This window comes from Phalacrocorax aristotelis, chromosome 1, assembly GCF_949628215.1.
Source record: "Phalacrocorax aristotelis chromosome 1, bGulAri2.1, whole genome shotgun sequence".
NCBI classification, from domain to species: Eukaryota; Metazoa; Chordata; class Aves; order Suliformes; family Phalacrocoracidae; genus Phalacrocorax; species Phalacrocorax aristotelis.
The window spans coordinates 126,392,075-126,405,836 of record NC_134276.1 but is presented as its reverse complement, the minus strand read 5'-3'; positions in this window follow the sequence as shown (position 1 = coordinate 126,405,836).

Below are 13,762 nucleotides of genomic sequence, written 5' to 3'. Positions count from 1 at the left end.
CATCTTTGATAATATGTTTCCTGTACAGTAAATGAATGAGGCAAACATACCCAAGGCATTTCTGCAGTTTGCAGACCTGGTCCAAACAAACATGAGCTCTTTCTGAAGTCAATTGCTTAGGCTAGCTCTCCAACGTGCTCCTTCTCCTCTTCTTCATCAAAGCCTCTAATTTGCTAACAGCTAAACTCTGGACTTGGAGGGACAGGCTTCACACATCTGGGACTGTCATTGCCACCTCAGATGTGTCATGCTGACAGTGGGTGCTGCAGGCAGCAGTTTAAGATGTGGCCATTGCAGAAGTGGAACTGCAATGGGTAAGGCAAGTAATTTGTTGACTGATCATGTACAAACACACCCAAAGAAGGTTGTTTACTTCCACAAATAAAGAAGCTGCTTACTGTTCTGATTTAAAATCAAGACAGTGGACATTTTATTTTTAAATATCACAAAGGTAGAAGCAGCAATGCATAAGCATTCATAAGCAAGTTTAAACTCCAAGAGAGAGGGAGAAGGGGGTCGTATCTCATGGAAGAAAGAGAGAGCTGCCAACACAATCAGAAATGCTACTTTTAAAACCAAAGGAAGAGGAAAACCCTCCCAGCCAAGGTAGAAGTGAAGGTGCTGAGAAGGGAGGGTTTAGTGGTGAGTTGCAATTTGTATCCTCCATCCTGCCATCAACTGCCAGTCCATCAGCCACAGCATTTATGCTGTGGTAGGCAAGGCCATGCTCTCTCATTCCACTTTGCCTGGGTGAGCCTAGAAGTTGCTGCCTAGCTTTGAAGCTTGTCCTCTGCTCTCTCCACTGCTTTCTTAGTGTGATCTTGGATCTTCATTCTTTCTGGTTTTCCTTTTCCGCGCACAGCTGCCTGCCAGGCTTGCTAAACTGTAAAAACCTTCCTTGACATCAGGGCTGCAGAGTCATTAGTATCCATGCAACATGCTCAGTAAATGGGGGCAGGACACTTGGGTTTTTCAATAAACACACAGCTAACACTGAGGCATTCTATGGGATGGAAAAACTGCATAAATGGGAATCCTATCTTTTGTGGCTAAGGACAGGAAAGGCAGAAATACACAGATGGGGTGATGACAGGCCCACTAGTAGCAGCAACAGAAAAAATAAATTTTTAAAAATAAACCATACGTTCCAGGGTTCAAAACATGTGGTATCCTAAGGCTGACTGCTTTTAACAAGACGTTATGGGTTTTTATGGCCCATGCATTTTAGAATTATAATTGTAGAACTTGTGTCATATCCTTAGGAAGCTTTTCAAGGTAATATACAAGAATGCAAGATTATCCAAATGTTTGTTCATGTACTTTTTCCCCTTTCTGCAGAGTCCATCACTTCATTGACTAGAAGAGCTGATAAGAGATACACGCAATTTCAAGGACAGCAGGTCTCAGTCCATGCCCTGTGCAGACAGAAAGGGAAGGGGAGTCAACATTGTTGAAAACTACTCCCAATAGAAGGAGTGACAGATCAAGCCACTGAAATTTCCTACACCTTTGTTTCTGTATTTGGAAACTGTGGCTAACATAAAGGCTGTCATGAGGCATAGGTTGTGTTTCAAAAGTGCCTTGCAGAGGCTTGGGTATTGCTAAATGTCAGCCTTCAGTTCTAGGATCTCAAATAGAAAAGAATAGATATAGACAACATTATCCTCTAAGAGAGACCTCACAATGTGTGAAACAGGAGAAAAAATGGCATTGCCATAACATCTCCTTTGTGAATGGTGCGACAGGGACTGAGGCTTGTATTTATATGAGTCTGTGCAGATCCACATATAAACACTGGCCTGAGAGGGGTCAATGAATGTACTAAATGAAGGCAGCATGGCATTGTTCTGCATTGTCCCACTTGATTCTAACAAAAACACTTAGCAATGCCTAGCAACATGTATTTCTGACCTGCTAGATAGTGTGTTATTACACTTGCTTCCTGGAAAAACGGAAAGGGAACTTACCTTCTACAGAAATGGATCTGTGGGCAGAGATTGTATGACTGAAATAGGCTTATTGCACAAATAGGGCTTCTAGTTATCCATTGCACCCTCATAGCTTCTGTTCAAACTACAGGCTGCCTTCTAGAGGACACCCAGTATTTAGCACGGGTGATGGAGAATTCCCCTTTTACCCCCATGGGTGAGTTTGGCCTGTGCTGGGTGCCGCTGAGAGAAGAGCATATCCCTTAATCACACAGTCCTTCAGCTGTAGAGTCAGCTAGAGAGGCAGATGAGGGAAGACATGTCTGTTTCAGATTAAGGGATTGTTCCAAAATTTTCTGTTCAATGCAAAAACCACAACACCAAATGTTTGCACTGTGAAATGGCCAGAATCCTTCAAAAGGGATAGGATGGGAAGAATATAGTAGATGCAAAGGAACTTCGCGTTATGACCTGACCAAGGATGGCAAATGGAGAACAGAGTAAGAATGATCATTAGAAAGGGTGGGAATTAAGTTACAAGCTTGCCGCAGGATAATAAGGGCTTCACCATTCCTCAGAATTATTACATTTTTCAAACATAAGGTTTTCATTATTTTTTTTTAAGTAGAGAAAAAAGTATCAGTTCCAAAGTTAAAAAATCCAGCAATAATTCAACACTTTCCAAAATATTAAAGTTTGAAGAAGAATGGGGAAAAAATGATTTGTGGCTTTCTAGGCAGCTAAAGGTTACAGAAGGAGGTTACTGGCTTTTCTGTGGCTCTGTATCATGCTTTTTCCCCTCTCATTCCTCACAGATTTATAAACCTTGGAAGCTTACCATGTAGCAGGCTCATCAAATGGGGAACTCATCAGTAACTTCTCAGCATGGCTTCCATTTTAACAGGCCTCTGATTAAGGGAACAATATTTTAATTCCCTCTAAAAGAAGAGCACCAGTATAGTTTACATACTATGTTTATTTGGGGCATGAAACATAAACGGAAGTGGTTTTTCATTTATATTAAAAGCAGAGGCAAAATTTGAACACCATGAGGCCTCACACTGAAACCTAAAGCTGGGGTAGGACTCTGAGTGACAACCCAACTTCAATACTGCCTGGGAACAGGTTATCGCTTCAGTGGACAATTTTATTTTTCATTTAGAATAAACTAATAGCTCAGACCCTACAGATCAAATGCTCCACTCATATCTGTTGGCTTGTCACTGCTGTTAAATGTAAACATTTCTTTTCCTTTCAAAGTCATTGGCTGTTCAGTTCAGTGCAATAAAATCAGACTAAAGCAAGTTTGTATGGGTTTGAGACATCCATACGTGTCACTAGATGGCGTTGCAAAACAGTTACGGTATAGTTCAGTGGCAAATTGCAAGGTTGTGTAACAGGCTGCTGTGTAACGCCCCGGAGAAGCTGTTTATCTATACAGGATCACTAAAACTGGCTTGAGTATTAGTTCCACCTCTTTTAAGCTTGTTTAACTCACATGTGAGTAGACTGAAAGAATCAACACACAGAGTTCATCAGTTTTCTTTCTCTACAGCAGCCCCTACATGCTGCTCATTCATACCAAACTAATCCACTGAAACCAGGGACAGTGGCAAAGTTAGGGCTGTTTCCATACTGAATGAAGCCCTGACTTGGCAAATCTGTCAAGCGCGTTTCTAACGTCAAGAAGATGACTAGTTCAATCCCTTCCCTTAAAGCCAGTGGTGTAGCTGATTTTCTAAAAACGATATGGGGAGGTGTTATATCTATTACTGTTTAAGATCAGCTCATCAAACCTTAGCAGTTTAAAAAGTAAAGGCTAGAAGTTACCTGGCCATGCTGCTGGGAGCTCTGGGAATCAAGCTGGTATCCTGTCTCCCACTTTACCTGGACCAGGGCTGTCAGCTGAGTTTAGCTCTGAATTATAACTGCACTGCCACTTGCCTTCCAGGTCTGCCTTCAGTTACAGCTGCATAGCTGCACTGGTGGCACTAGAATTGGCAGACACGAGAGGGCAAAACAATTCAGCTGCGCCTTTACAGTTTAGCTAATGAGTTTGCTGATGATGTGTGAGCCTAGCAGAGCCTAGCTCCCTCGCCGAGAGCTATGCCTGTTCTGTAGGGCCAGTAGGTTCATGTTTACACAGGATCAAGTCACACCTGAAGCTCGGGTGGGCTCTTCCTATTTTCCTTCTTTCTGCACGGGACGCGTGTGTGTATCCAATAGTCTCCAGAACTGGAATGCCAGAATGAGATGGAGGAGATGCAAAAGGCCAGTACAGTCATCGAAGACTTACTTCCCTGCCAACAAGATATCCTCTAGTGCTCTGCCCAGTCCAGATTTAAGTGACTCAGACACCGTGAGCTCTTGCCATCTCCCTTGAGAAGTTACTTGCAAAGTTTTAACACATTTCCTCCTTAGCCTCAAAAACCTTACCCTAGACTTGCCTTTGTCCTCTGATCCCATTGCCCCAACCTTCCCAGTAAAAAATGTCCTGCTCTTTGATTCTTCATATCACAGCCTGGTGGCTTGTCATTTGCCCAAGCTTAATGTATCTACTTCTTTCACTATCTCCTCATAAGTCAGTCTCTCAGTCTCTCAATCTCTTGTGTTGTTCTTCTCAAAGAGAATTAAATCCCTCCCTCTATAAATAGTTCTGGTTGGTGTTCCAGTCTGTTGCTGATCTTTCCATTACCAAAACTTCTTGACATTTTATAGCCCACCATCTGCTGTGCATGATGGCATGCAGATGTTAGTCATGCAGATGTCAGAAATTTTTGGCTACCAATACAGCAATAAAGAAATATTTCTCTAACACAAAAACTTGACAACTTGCCTTAAATGAACTAAGTAATGAAAGGTTAGTTCTGTACTGAGTTCCCTTTGCTTCTTGCTGTTGATGAATAAAATCTTATTTTGCCACTCACATTTGGGAAAAAAAAAATGCTCATTCTTCTCCTTTATATTGTTCCTTAAAAATCCCTAAAACCTCCCCTTTGCTAAGTTGTCCCCACATCACTGCCAGTTTGGCACTGGTGAACTACCATAATGGCCTGGCACTCCTGCCTCCATTCCCTCATTGTCCCTTGAGCTCTCGCATCCATCTATCCACCTATTATCTTCAGCAAAGATTACCACCTTCCTGAAGAAGAGATTTTCTTGATGTTCCAGATTTTTGATTGCAGGTCATTAGCGTCCTGGCCATCACCAGGCTACTAATGGCCACTATGGATGAAATCATAAAACCCTACTTCTTTAATGAATTCTTAGCAGTTAACAAGAATAAGATTATATCAGATGTAATAGTATAATTCCAAGGGTGAGATGAACAGCAAATAGTCTTGGGGTGTTGGTCACAGTTTCAGCATCAGACAACTATTAGCAATAGATATTTGCAGACAGTTTTCAAGAGCGGGGGGTGGGGCATTAGTGGAGGTGTGAAACCAGTACATTTCAGTAGGTAGTTTTTGATAAATTGCAATTATATTAGTCCATAATAGGATTGCATTGCTTTCTCTGTTGGTTTCAGGTTTTTTTCCCTCTGGGATGGGTAGCAACTGTAATACTAGTAACACAAATGAAAATCAGAGAATAGTGTGTGTGGAAAAGGAACAAAATGGATTTGGTATCTGGTCATCTGCTTTGTAACCTGAAGAGATGTGATAGATCCCAAATGGTTTTGGAGAGCACAGATATGTGGCCTCACGCTTCTGGAGTTTAGAAAATCTCCAGATTTTCACTACGGCAGGTAAAGTGAGTTGGCTACTTTATAAGCATCATGTGACCATTTATTCGCCACCTCTGTAGAAAGGACACTGAAGAAAACTAGAGGTCCAAATGCAAGTGGCATTTCCAACAGCAGTGGATGTTTATCAGCATAATGTCCTTACTCCAACAATGTGACTTTCTGAGAGATCTGCAAGAAGTAAGATATCTAAATCACCATGCCTACATCACTGTACGTTACTTGCTACTTAAGACAATCTCTTCTTGATAGACAGCAGTTTTCTGTTCCTTGCTCTCCATTTTGAGTGCATGGACACCCTCACAAAATTTTGTATTTGACTAAACAATGTCTGCTATATCTTGATTCTCCCAGTGCTGACACGTGTAAAGCAGCTTTAACACTTCTGGTCATTTGTGTGTTAAATTTCCATTGCTACTGGAAAAATCCCAGGTCACCTCCCCTCAGTGGAAGCAGGAGCTTGCTATAGTAATTACGGAAAAAATAACAACATCCAGACATGAACACTTGGACCAATTATTTCACCTGGGATCTCTTTCACAACATATTTGCTTTCTCATTTCTTTCTCTCTCTTTAATTTTTGGAAGGCTGTGATCTCCCTTAAGTTTTCAGCTTAATTGTATCCTATAAATACGAGCAAAATCCAGGAGTCTTCACCGAAGACAGGGATTTTGCCATTGCTTTCAAGGCAGCTGGGTTCATATATCAGGAACACAGGTGGGTTTACATATAAGACTGCCTTTAACATGAGGATTAGAAAGCAAAACCAGCAATGGAAATACCAGTCCTTACTGTGTATTTCTCCAAAGAAATCTGTTATACAGATTTCCCTCTCTTGTTTTGTTCTTTTTGGAGATCATGAATTGTCAGGGAGATTTTATCATTAATGATAAAATCACCTAAGGTGAGGTGACAGGGAAATAAGCACACTTCTTTTGGTCTTCCAGGTTGCTCAGCACAGGCCTCCTGCCACTCTTTCTTCTGTGACTCAGCCCATTCATTGGAAGATGCTGACAAGATTGGACTGCTTTATCCCATGTATTTAGACGGAAGCTGCCTGTACTGGGAAGTCATTCTCTAGTCATACCATATGTACAGAGGTACCAAACTCAGTGGTAAGAACTTACTGCCCTATGGTAATACTAGTGCTTCTAGTACATGGGCACTAAAGTGCTCCACAAACAGCCCACAATAATGATCTACCAGAGAAGGGCAGTGACAGTTTGTCTCTGAATGCTTAAAAATAGCAATATACATAGTCTCTGTATATTGCAAAGGAATCAGATCCAAAAAATAAACCTTGAAATGCTATCTAATGTATAGCCTATCAGATGTGTCATTTCAGATGTGAGCCTCTACAGGGATATAATCCAAGAACAGCAGCAATATATTAATAAAACATGCTTCAACCACATTTTTTTCTGGCAGATAGCACTTTTGCACTGGAGCCCAAAATATATTAATGAAATCCAGATCTCACTAGTTGCTGGAATGTCCTTTGTCAATAACTGTGAAAAATGTCTCTCACCCTGCAGTGCAAAATTGAGCTGTGGAATTTATGCGCATAAGTTCTTCCACCCTTAAAAAGTATTTTTTATCCTGAATGAAAATACTGACACTGATTGTGCATGGCAGAGACCACTCACTACCTCTGCTGTATATCCTAATCTCCTCTGCACCAATTTTGTTTATGTCAGTGTATTGCCTGTGAAGTAGACTACCTCAGCAACCTCAAAACCCCAGATTTTCTATTATTGTTTGATTACAAATCAATACCAGTATTAGCAAACAGGAAAGAGATGCATATGTACATCTCCTCAGTGTGAGACACTGTATCACGGACCAGGATCCTTTTTTATTCTTTGCTTTTTCTGCTAGTGAAACCATTAGAATACAACTAACATTGCTAGTTTTTGGCCTGGTGGAAAGCTATCCACATGGCACCTGTTTGGGTTTGCTTCTGACCTGAGCTGAGATTGGGTGACAGACCTTAAGAAAACAAAAAACAAAACCCCTAGTTCCCAAACCCTTTGGACCAATGTCATGGCTCAAGACTTCTCACACCATTTTGCACCCTCTTCATATGTTTTTAGTTGAAAGCACCAGAGTAGTCAGCACTGTTCTATTGCCAGCTGCTGACTACTGACCATCATCTCATGAATTATGGTTTGAGAACTAGCTGCCTACATCATTCTGTGCCTATTTCTACTTCCAGAAGTAGCACAAGAAGGTCACTGGATTCATGTCCCTGTAGCCTGGTGGAATGATAAGACTAAGCAAATTAGCCATCTGCCTCCTCTCCCAGGTGAGTAGGTTCTGCCAACCAAAGGGAAAAAAAATATTCTGCAAGGAAACAGGAAGAACTGTATTCGCCAGCCAAACAGCGTATTGAGGAGGCTGGCATGGGCCTTCCCAAAGCAAATGAAACTCGTTAAAGGAGGCTGGGGGATTTTCATCCCACTCTACATGATTCCACAGCTTTTGACTTGGTTTTCTAAATACTCGAGTTTAAGCAGATACTTGCCCATTTCTTCTCTGTCTCCCCAGTGTTCTTCTCCAAGGTTTGGGTAGTGGACACTGGTGCTGAAAACTAGTTCAAGGAAAGAACTTGAGAGCTCTGGGCTTCCAACTATTTGTACTCCTTTTCCCTGTTTTATGTCCCCTTGTACAGGTCCCTGGCCTGTGGAGCACTTGACAGTAGGAGCACCCACCACAATGGGTGTCCCCCTCCTCTGTCACACACCAAGGAAAGATTCCAAAAGTGTCTGGCAGAGAAGATCTAGTTCAGCCCAAAGGAGACGAGACAGAGCCACAGGCTACCACTGAGCAAGACACAGGAGTGCCTATTCACACAAAGGAAAGAGAAAAGGGTGACTCTACTGAAGATTAAATGCCATAACGCGCCTGATAGCATATAAATAAAGGGCCATGAATGCCTACAAGTAAGCATAAACAACGTGACAAGAAGAGGGGTACATTATCTGCATGTGATAATATTCCCAGCTGTCACTTTCAGGCTTGAACTGTCTTCTGTCTAATATGAAGCAAAGGGACATAAATGTTAAATTCTTGTTCTACTTGAGTCTTTTACCTTACCTTGCCTTGCCTCCATATGGCCATGCAAGCACCAAAGTGAGGTGAAACTTCAGTATATGCTTAAGTGCTTTTCTGACTTAGAACAATCAGAGGATTTGAATCTTGTCCATTGACTAGTAATGAATGTTAGGACAAGAATGTGCACAACATTGTAAGTAGTAATTTTTTATATTCATCCCCAAAGCATTCTGACACATAATCACTGAGAGTAATCACAGAGCACAGCCCTGTTTTGGAAGGCTCTTTTATTGCTGAACCGTAGCACAGTCTGGTTTTTAAACATGATCCTCCTCCATTCCTACCCCTTCAATTTCATGATCAAAACAAGCCTTTAAAAAAAAAAAAAACAAACAATTTTTAAATTTAAATTACAGGGTGCAAGAAAAATATTTGTAAGCCAGAATACTTTAGGACAGATAATAAGGCCTACAAATATGAAAGGAACAACCCCCTCTGAATTAGTGGGCTCTGTTTTGTGGCAGAATCTCATTGAAGTTCCTCTACCAGTGCAGAGGAGAGATGAGTCTTCCCCGATAAGTGAATGAGCTGACTGTATTGCAGAACAACTTCTACTTGATCTTCTTCCAAGTGTGCAAAGCCATAAGTGATTTCATTTGGACAAAACGGTCGTCAAAGAGATCAGACCTGGGAGCTCTGCATTAAGAATCCAAGTCCTAGTATTTGTGCAAAGAGAGAAGTTGCACAAGCACCAGCTTCCATCTGCCCATATCTGCTTTGTACTACAAACTGGGGCCATGAGAGGCAGGAGAGAATTCCCCCTCTGTTCAGAAGGGCTCAACATCTACTGGCAGTTCCCCAGACAAAGGAAGGAGAAGGACAAAGAAAGCATGCCAGAGAAAGAGGTGGCATGGATCAGTGTTCAGACCTATGATAGCATAAATTCCTCTTGTGCAGAGATGCAGAAGTGAGAATTCAGGCCCTTGCAGCTGGTGAGTTGCAAGGCCAAATTCATGTAGCTGTGTGGGCATGTGATCTGGGAGAGGTAACCAACGGCACTTCATGGGACAATCTTGAACATCAGCGTCATGAGATGCTGGTAGTACAGCTTCTCTGTGGGGTTATACTGCTTTAAGAGAGGGATGTTGGCCCCACTCATTGATGATTTGAGCTAATCAAGTCTTCTCTTCCTAATAATTTAAAGAATTATTTCTGCGACTGACTGTCTGTAACTATCCCAAGACTATTTCTGTGGTTTTCTGAAAGCTACACCTCAGCAGCTGTGTCACTGAGAAAACAATTGCAGCATACTGCAATGGCTTTATCACTCCCACTGGCTTGTGACTAGGCAACACTGTTTGCAAGGCCGGCAGATGGCAATCTTTGTATTAATTTGCTCTCATGTATAACACTTTCATCTTAGTGTACATAACACCAGTTGCATCAGTCAGTTTGGGGTAGAACTTCTGTCAGTCCTGGCCAGAAGATGTTTTGTTCTCCCTGGCTGACGTTTCCATCACAGATGTCAACCAGATGTAGAACAAGAAATGGGTCTATGAGAGAGCCGTCCTCTCACCAGGAAGCTCTGTAAACCGGACAAGGAGAGGTGCTAAACTCAAGCTCAGCTCGAGCACAGGCCAATAATAACAACACCCAGACATCAGAATTTCACTGTGTCTCAAATTTAGCCTGAGCCTTTGGGACTGCAACCCTGTCAGTACCTGGGACACTTAGCCTCAGTTTAAAACTTTTAATTTTAAAGTTTATAATATGAGTTTTTAGAGCCTGAAGTGCCACATTGCATCACCAGTTTCTAAGCGACATTTCTGGAGAGTCCAGTGAAAAATGCGTATTTAAAAAGTGAAGACTCAAATGAGGCCAACCTATTTATCAAAAGTGCCTTTCTATTTTAGGAGCTTGGTCTGACTAACCAGGCACTGCTCTTTTTATTATGGGTCACTGCTTTTGCAAGCCTCCCTGTACTGACTCCTTTTCCTGCTTACATACAGGGGGCTGCAGCACAGTTCCCCTGTTTACACTATTAGTTGTTATTTCCCCAGCTGCTGGCTGGGTTATGACCACAGTCAGGTCAGTAATAATAGCCTCCTCCCTTCTCAGGAAAGCAAGGAGCCAGCAGGGTTCAAGAAACCTGTCCCTTCTTAGGGCATCAACAATGTCTGGCTTCACAGGATTCAGGTTCTGGTGCTCTCTACTCTAATAACCCCCCACCAGCATCAGCAGGGGAACCACACCTGCTTATCTGGCTCCCAGTTCCCTAGCACTGTACAAAGCAGCTGATGCCAGTTTTTCCAGCCCCTTGCCTCCTTTCACCTTCCTTGCAATCAGCTTCTCCCCCCATTCTCTGGAGGATTGCCTGGAAGCCTATTGAAAAAGAAAGCTCTTCCCACTCGCACCTCTGGCTGTCTCCTTCTTGTTGCTACCTTATTTCTCCAGGTTTTGTAGGACCAAGAAAGAATCCTAGTTCAGGAGGTAGCTGACTTTCCATTTAATTCCCTAGCAGCTGAAATAATGTAGCTGTGCACGCACCCCTTGACACACTTGATATGTATATTTTTAAGTGTGATACCTAAAGCAGAATACAGAAAGACTCGCAGTACTCTCACCCTTAAACAGATATGTATTTTTTCCCTTTGTGGACATAGCATTAACTTTCAGTTCCTTATTGAAACCCCTCTGAGAGTTACAGGGTTTATACATTGCATTTCACCTTTCTCAAAGTGCTTATGGCAGTTTCATGAGCTAGAGAATGAATTTCCATAAGCCTCCAGAGAGCTGCACTCTTCAAGGGTAGGTGCCACTTTGATCTCAAATTTCCCATTTAGGTGTGTCCATAGGGATCTCAATCCAGCCTTTTGCCATGACTTCCAGTCCAGCCAAGAAGGTCTTTTAGAGGCTTGATTTGGAGACTAAACAGCAGAAAACCACCACATTCTTGGGGAAATTATCCCAGGGGTTAACTGAGATCATTATTAAAAAACACTGCAAGTAATTGCAATTACTTCAAGTCTCTGCGCCTATCAGGACTTCATTCCTAATCATTGGATGTGCTTCTGCCTTCCTCTGCTGGATTAAAAAGCTATTTATTTTCAGAAGTCTCTTTCCTGTGTATGCAGAAGACCATGACCAAGGTGGGGCTGTGTCCACCACAATTTCAATAGGATCATACCCAAACATCAGGTCACTTTTGAAAAGGTTGATGTGCAAAGGTTGATGTGCATGGTAACCACCTTACTGCTACTACATACGGCTTCATAACTTCTCATTGACATGCCGGCAGACTTTCTCCTTGCTGCAATATCACACCAAAAGCTTATTTCCAATGGCTTCTATACTGTGACTTTCAAGTATGTTACGGAATAGCTGCCTTTTAGGATATTGTTCTTTATCTTATGCATGTTTCATGCATTTTTTTGCTTCTTGCTGTACAACTTTGCATTGGCACTTTAAAATATATGTTCACTTTACCAGAAGTCCCATGTTGGTCTGTATAAATTACATACTTTCTAAGAAATTCTGATGCCAAATATTTCCAGCAGTCATTTCAAGTTTATTCCTCACCTCCGATAAAGATACTAAGAAGCTTCAGCCTCGGAAATAATCCCTGTGGCTCCATGACTTGTTATGTGCTATTCTCTCCCTACAGCTGCCTTACAATCTATCATCTTCACTGATCTGCCACTCTTTCACACATTTAAAACAGATTCTGTAGCATGCTACATTTAATCAGGTTGGGAGAGCAAAGCAAAGTCCTCACAGAAATTCTTTAGTGTATCTATAATTAGATAGGATAAACAGCAGAGAGAGTAAGGAAATCTGTTTTTTTCCTTTGTTGTCATTACTGAGTGTGTTTTTCTTGGCTTCATTACACCTATGCAGATAAATGATGTTTTGCTTCTGTGCGGTTTCAAACTAGCACCAACAAGAAAATTGAGGTAATTTAGCTTTTTAAAAAAAATTAAATTTACCCCAAATTAAATACTTGGCTTCAGCCTTGTAGGGTCACTTCTTTTTTAATCTTTGTAGCAAAACTGGAGGAAACATTTAAATGAAAACATTTGGAATTATATTTTCTTTAAAAGGTCACATTGAAAGGTGTAATGTTTAGAGACTTTTTTTTCTTGTCAAGGTTAATAAACCAGCTGACCTGCCACTAATTTAAGTGGAAAATGTTACTTACCCTTGTTCCGCAGAGCTCCAGTTTTGTGGTCCTTGTGAGAGGTATGATCCTCTTACTTCCCAGCTGATGCAGGATATGATATTCTGGGAGGGGCTGTGCATTTTTGCACTCATGTTAATGTGAGCACAGGCATTCAGCATCCTCCCCTACCTCCAGGGCAAACCACTGGCCACAGAATGCAAACTGTGGCCACATATTAGCAAAACCACTACTAACGTTTATCAGTGCGCTGGACAACTTAAAGCAAAAATGAAGCAAATAAGGAATGAGAGAAAGAAAATAAAGTTTTTTATCCTAGAAACATTCACTTCAAGAGAAGTAGAAGGTACACCTTTCCCCCCACCCCCACCAAGATAATTGAGGTCATAGCCAGTATATTATCATGGAAATCTAACAGCATCTCTGTAAATAAATGAAATCTTGGAAAACAGTAAAAGTAGTATTAAGGTCTTGTATGTTTTTAGGTGTTACCTGTCAACTACAATTAAGTGGTGTCTTGCACTGAATGTGCTTGACACACTGAAGCCAGTGTGAATCAGCTAAAGACCAGGTGCTGGCAGCATAGCTGTGCCAGTTTACGTCAGCTCAATAGAATGGTGTCATTTACACCATGAAGGGAGAGCAAAGGACGTGACCCTGTCTTTACCCATGTCACTTTAGGTATTTTTGCACCTTTTCTCTTTTTTTTTTACTCTTAGTGCACTCATGGAAAATACATGCACCTCTAATTTTAATACAATAATAAAGTAAACATCCCGATCTCTTTTAATACAATAATAAAGTAAACATCCCGATCTCTTAAAAAACTACAAATTAACAAACAGCCATGCCTGTAT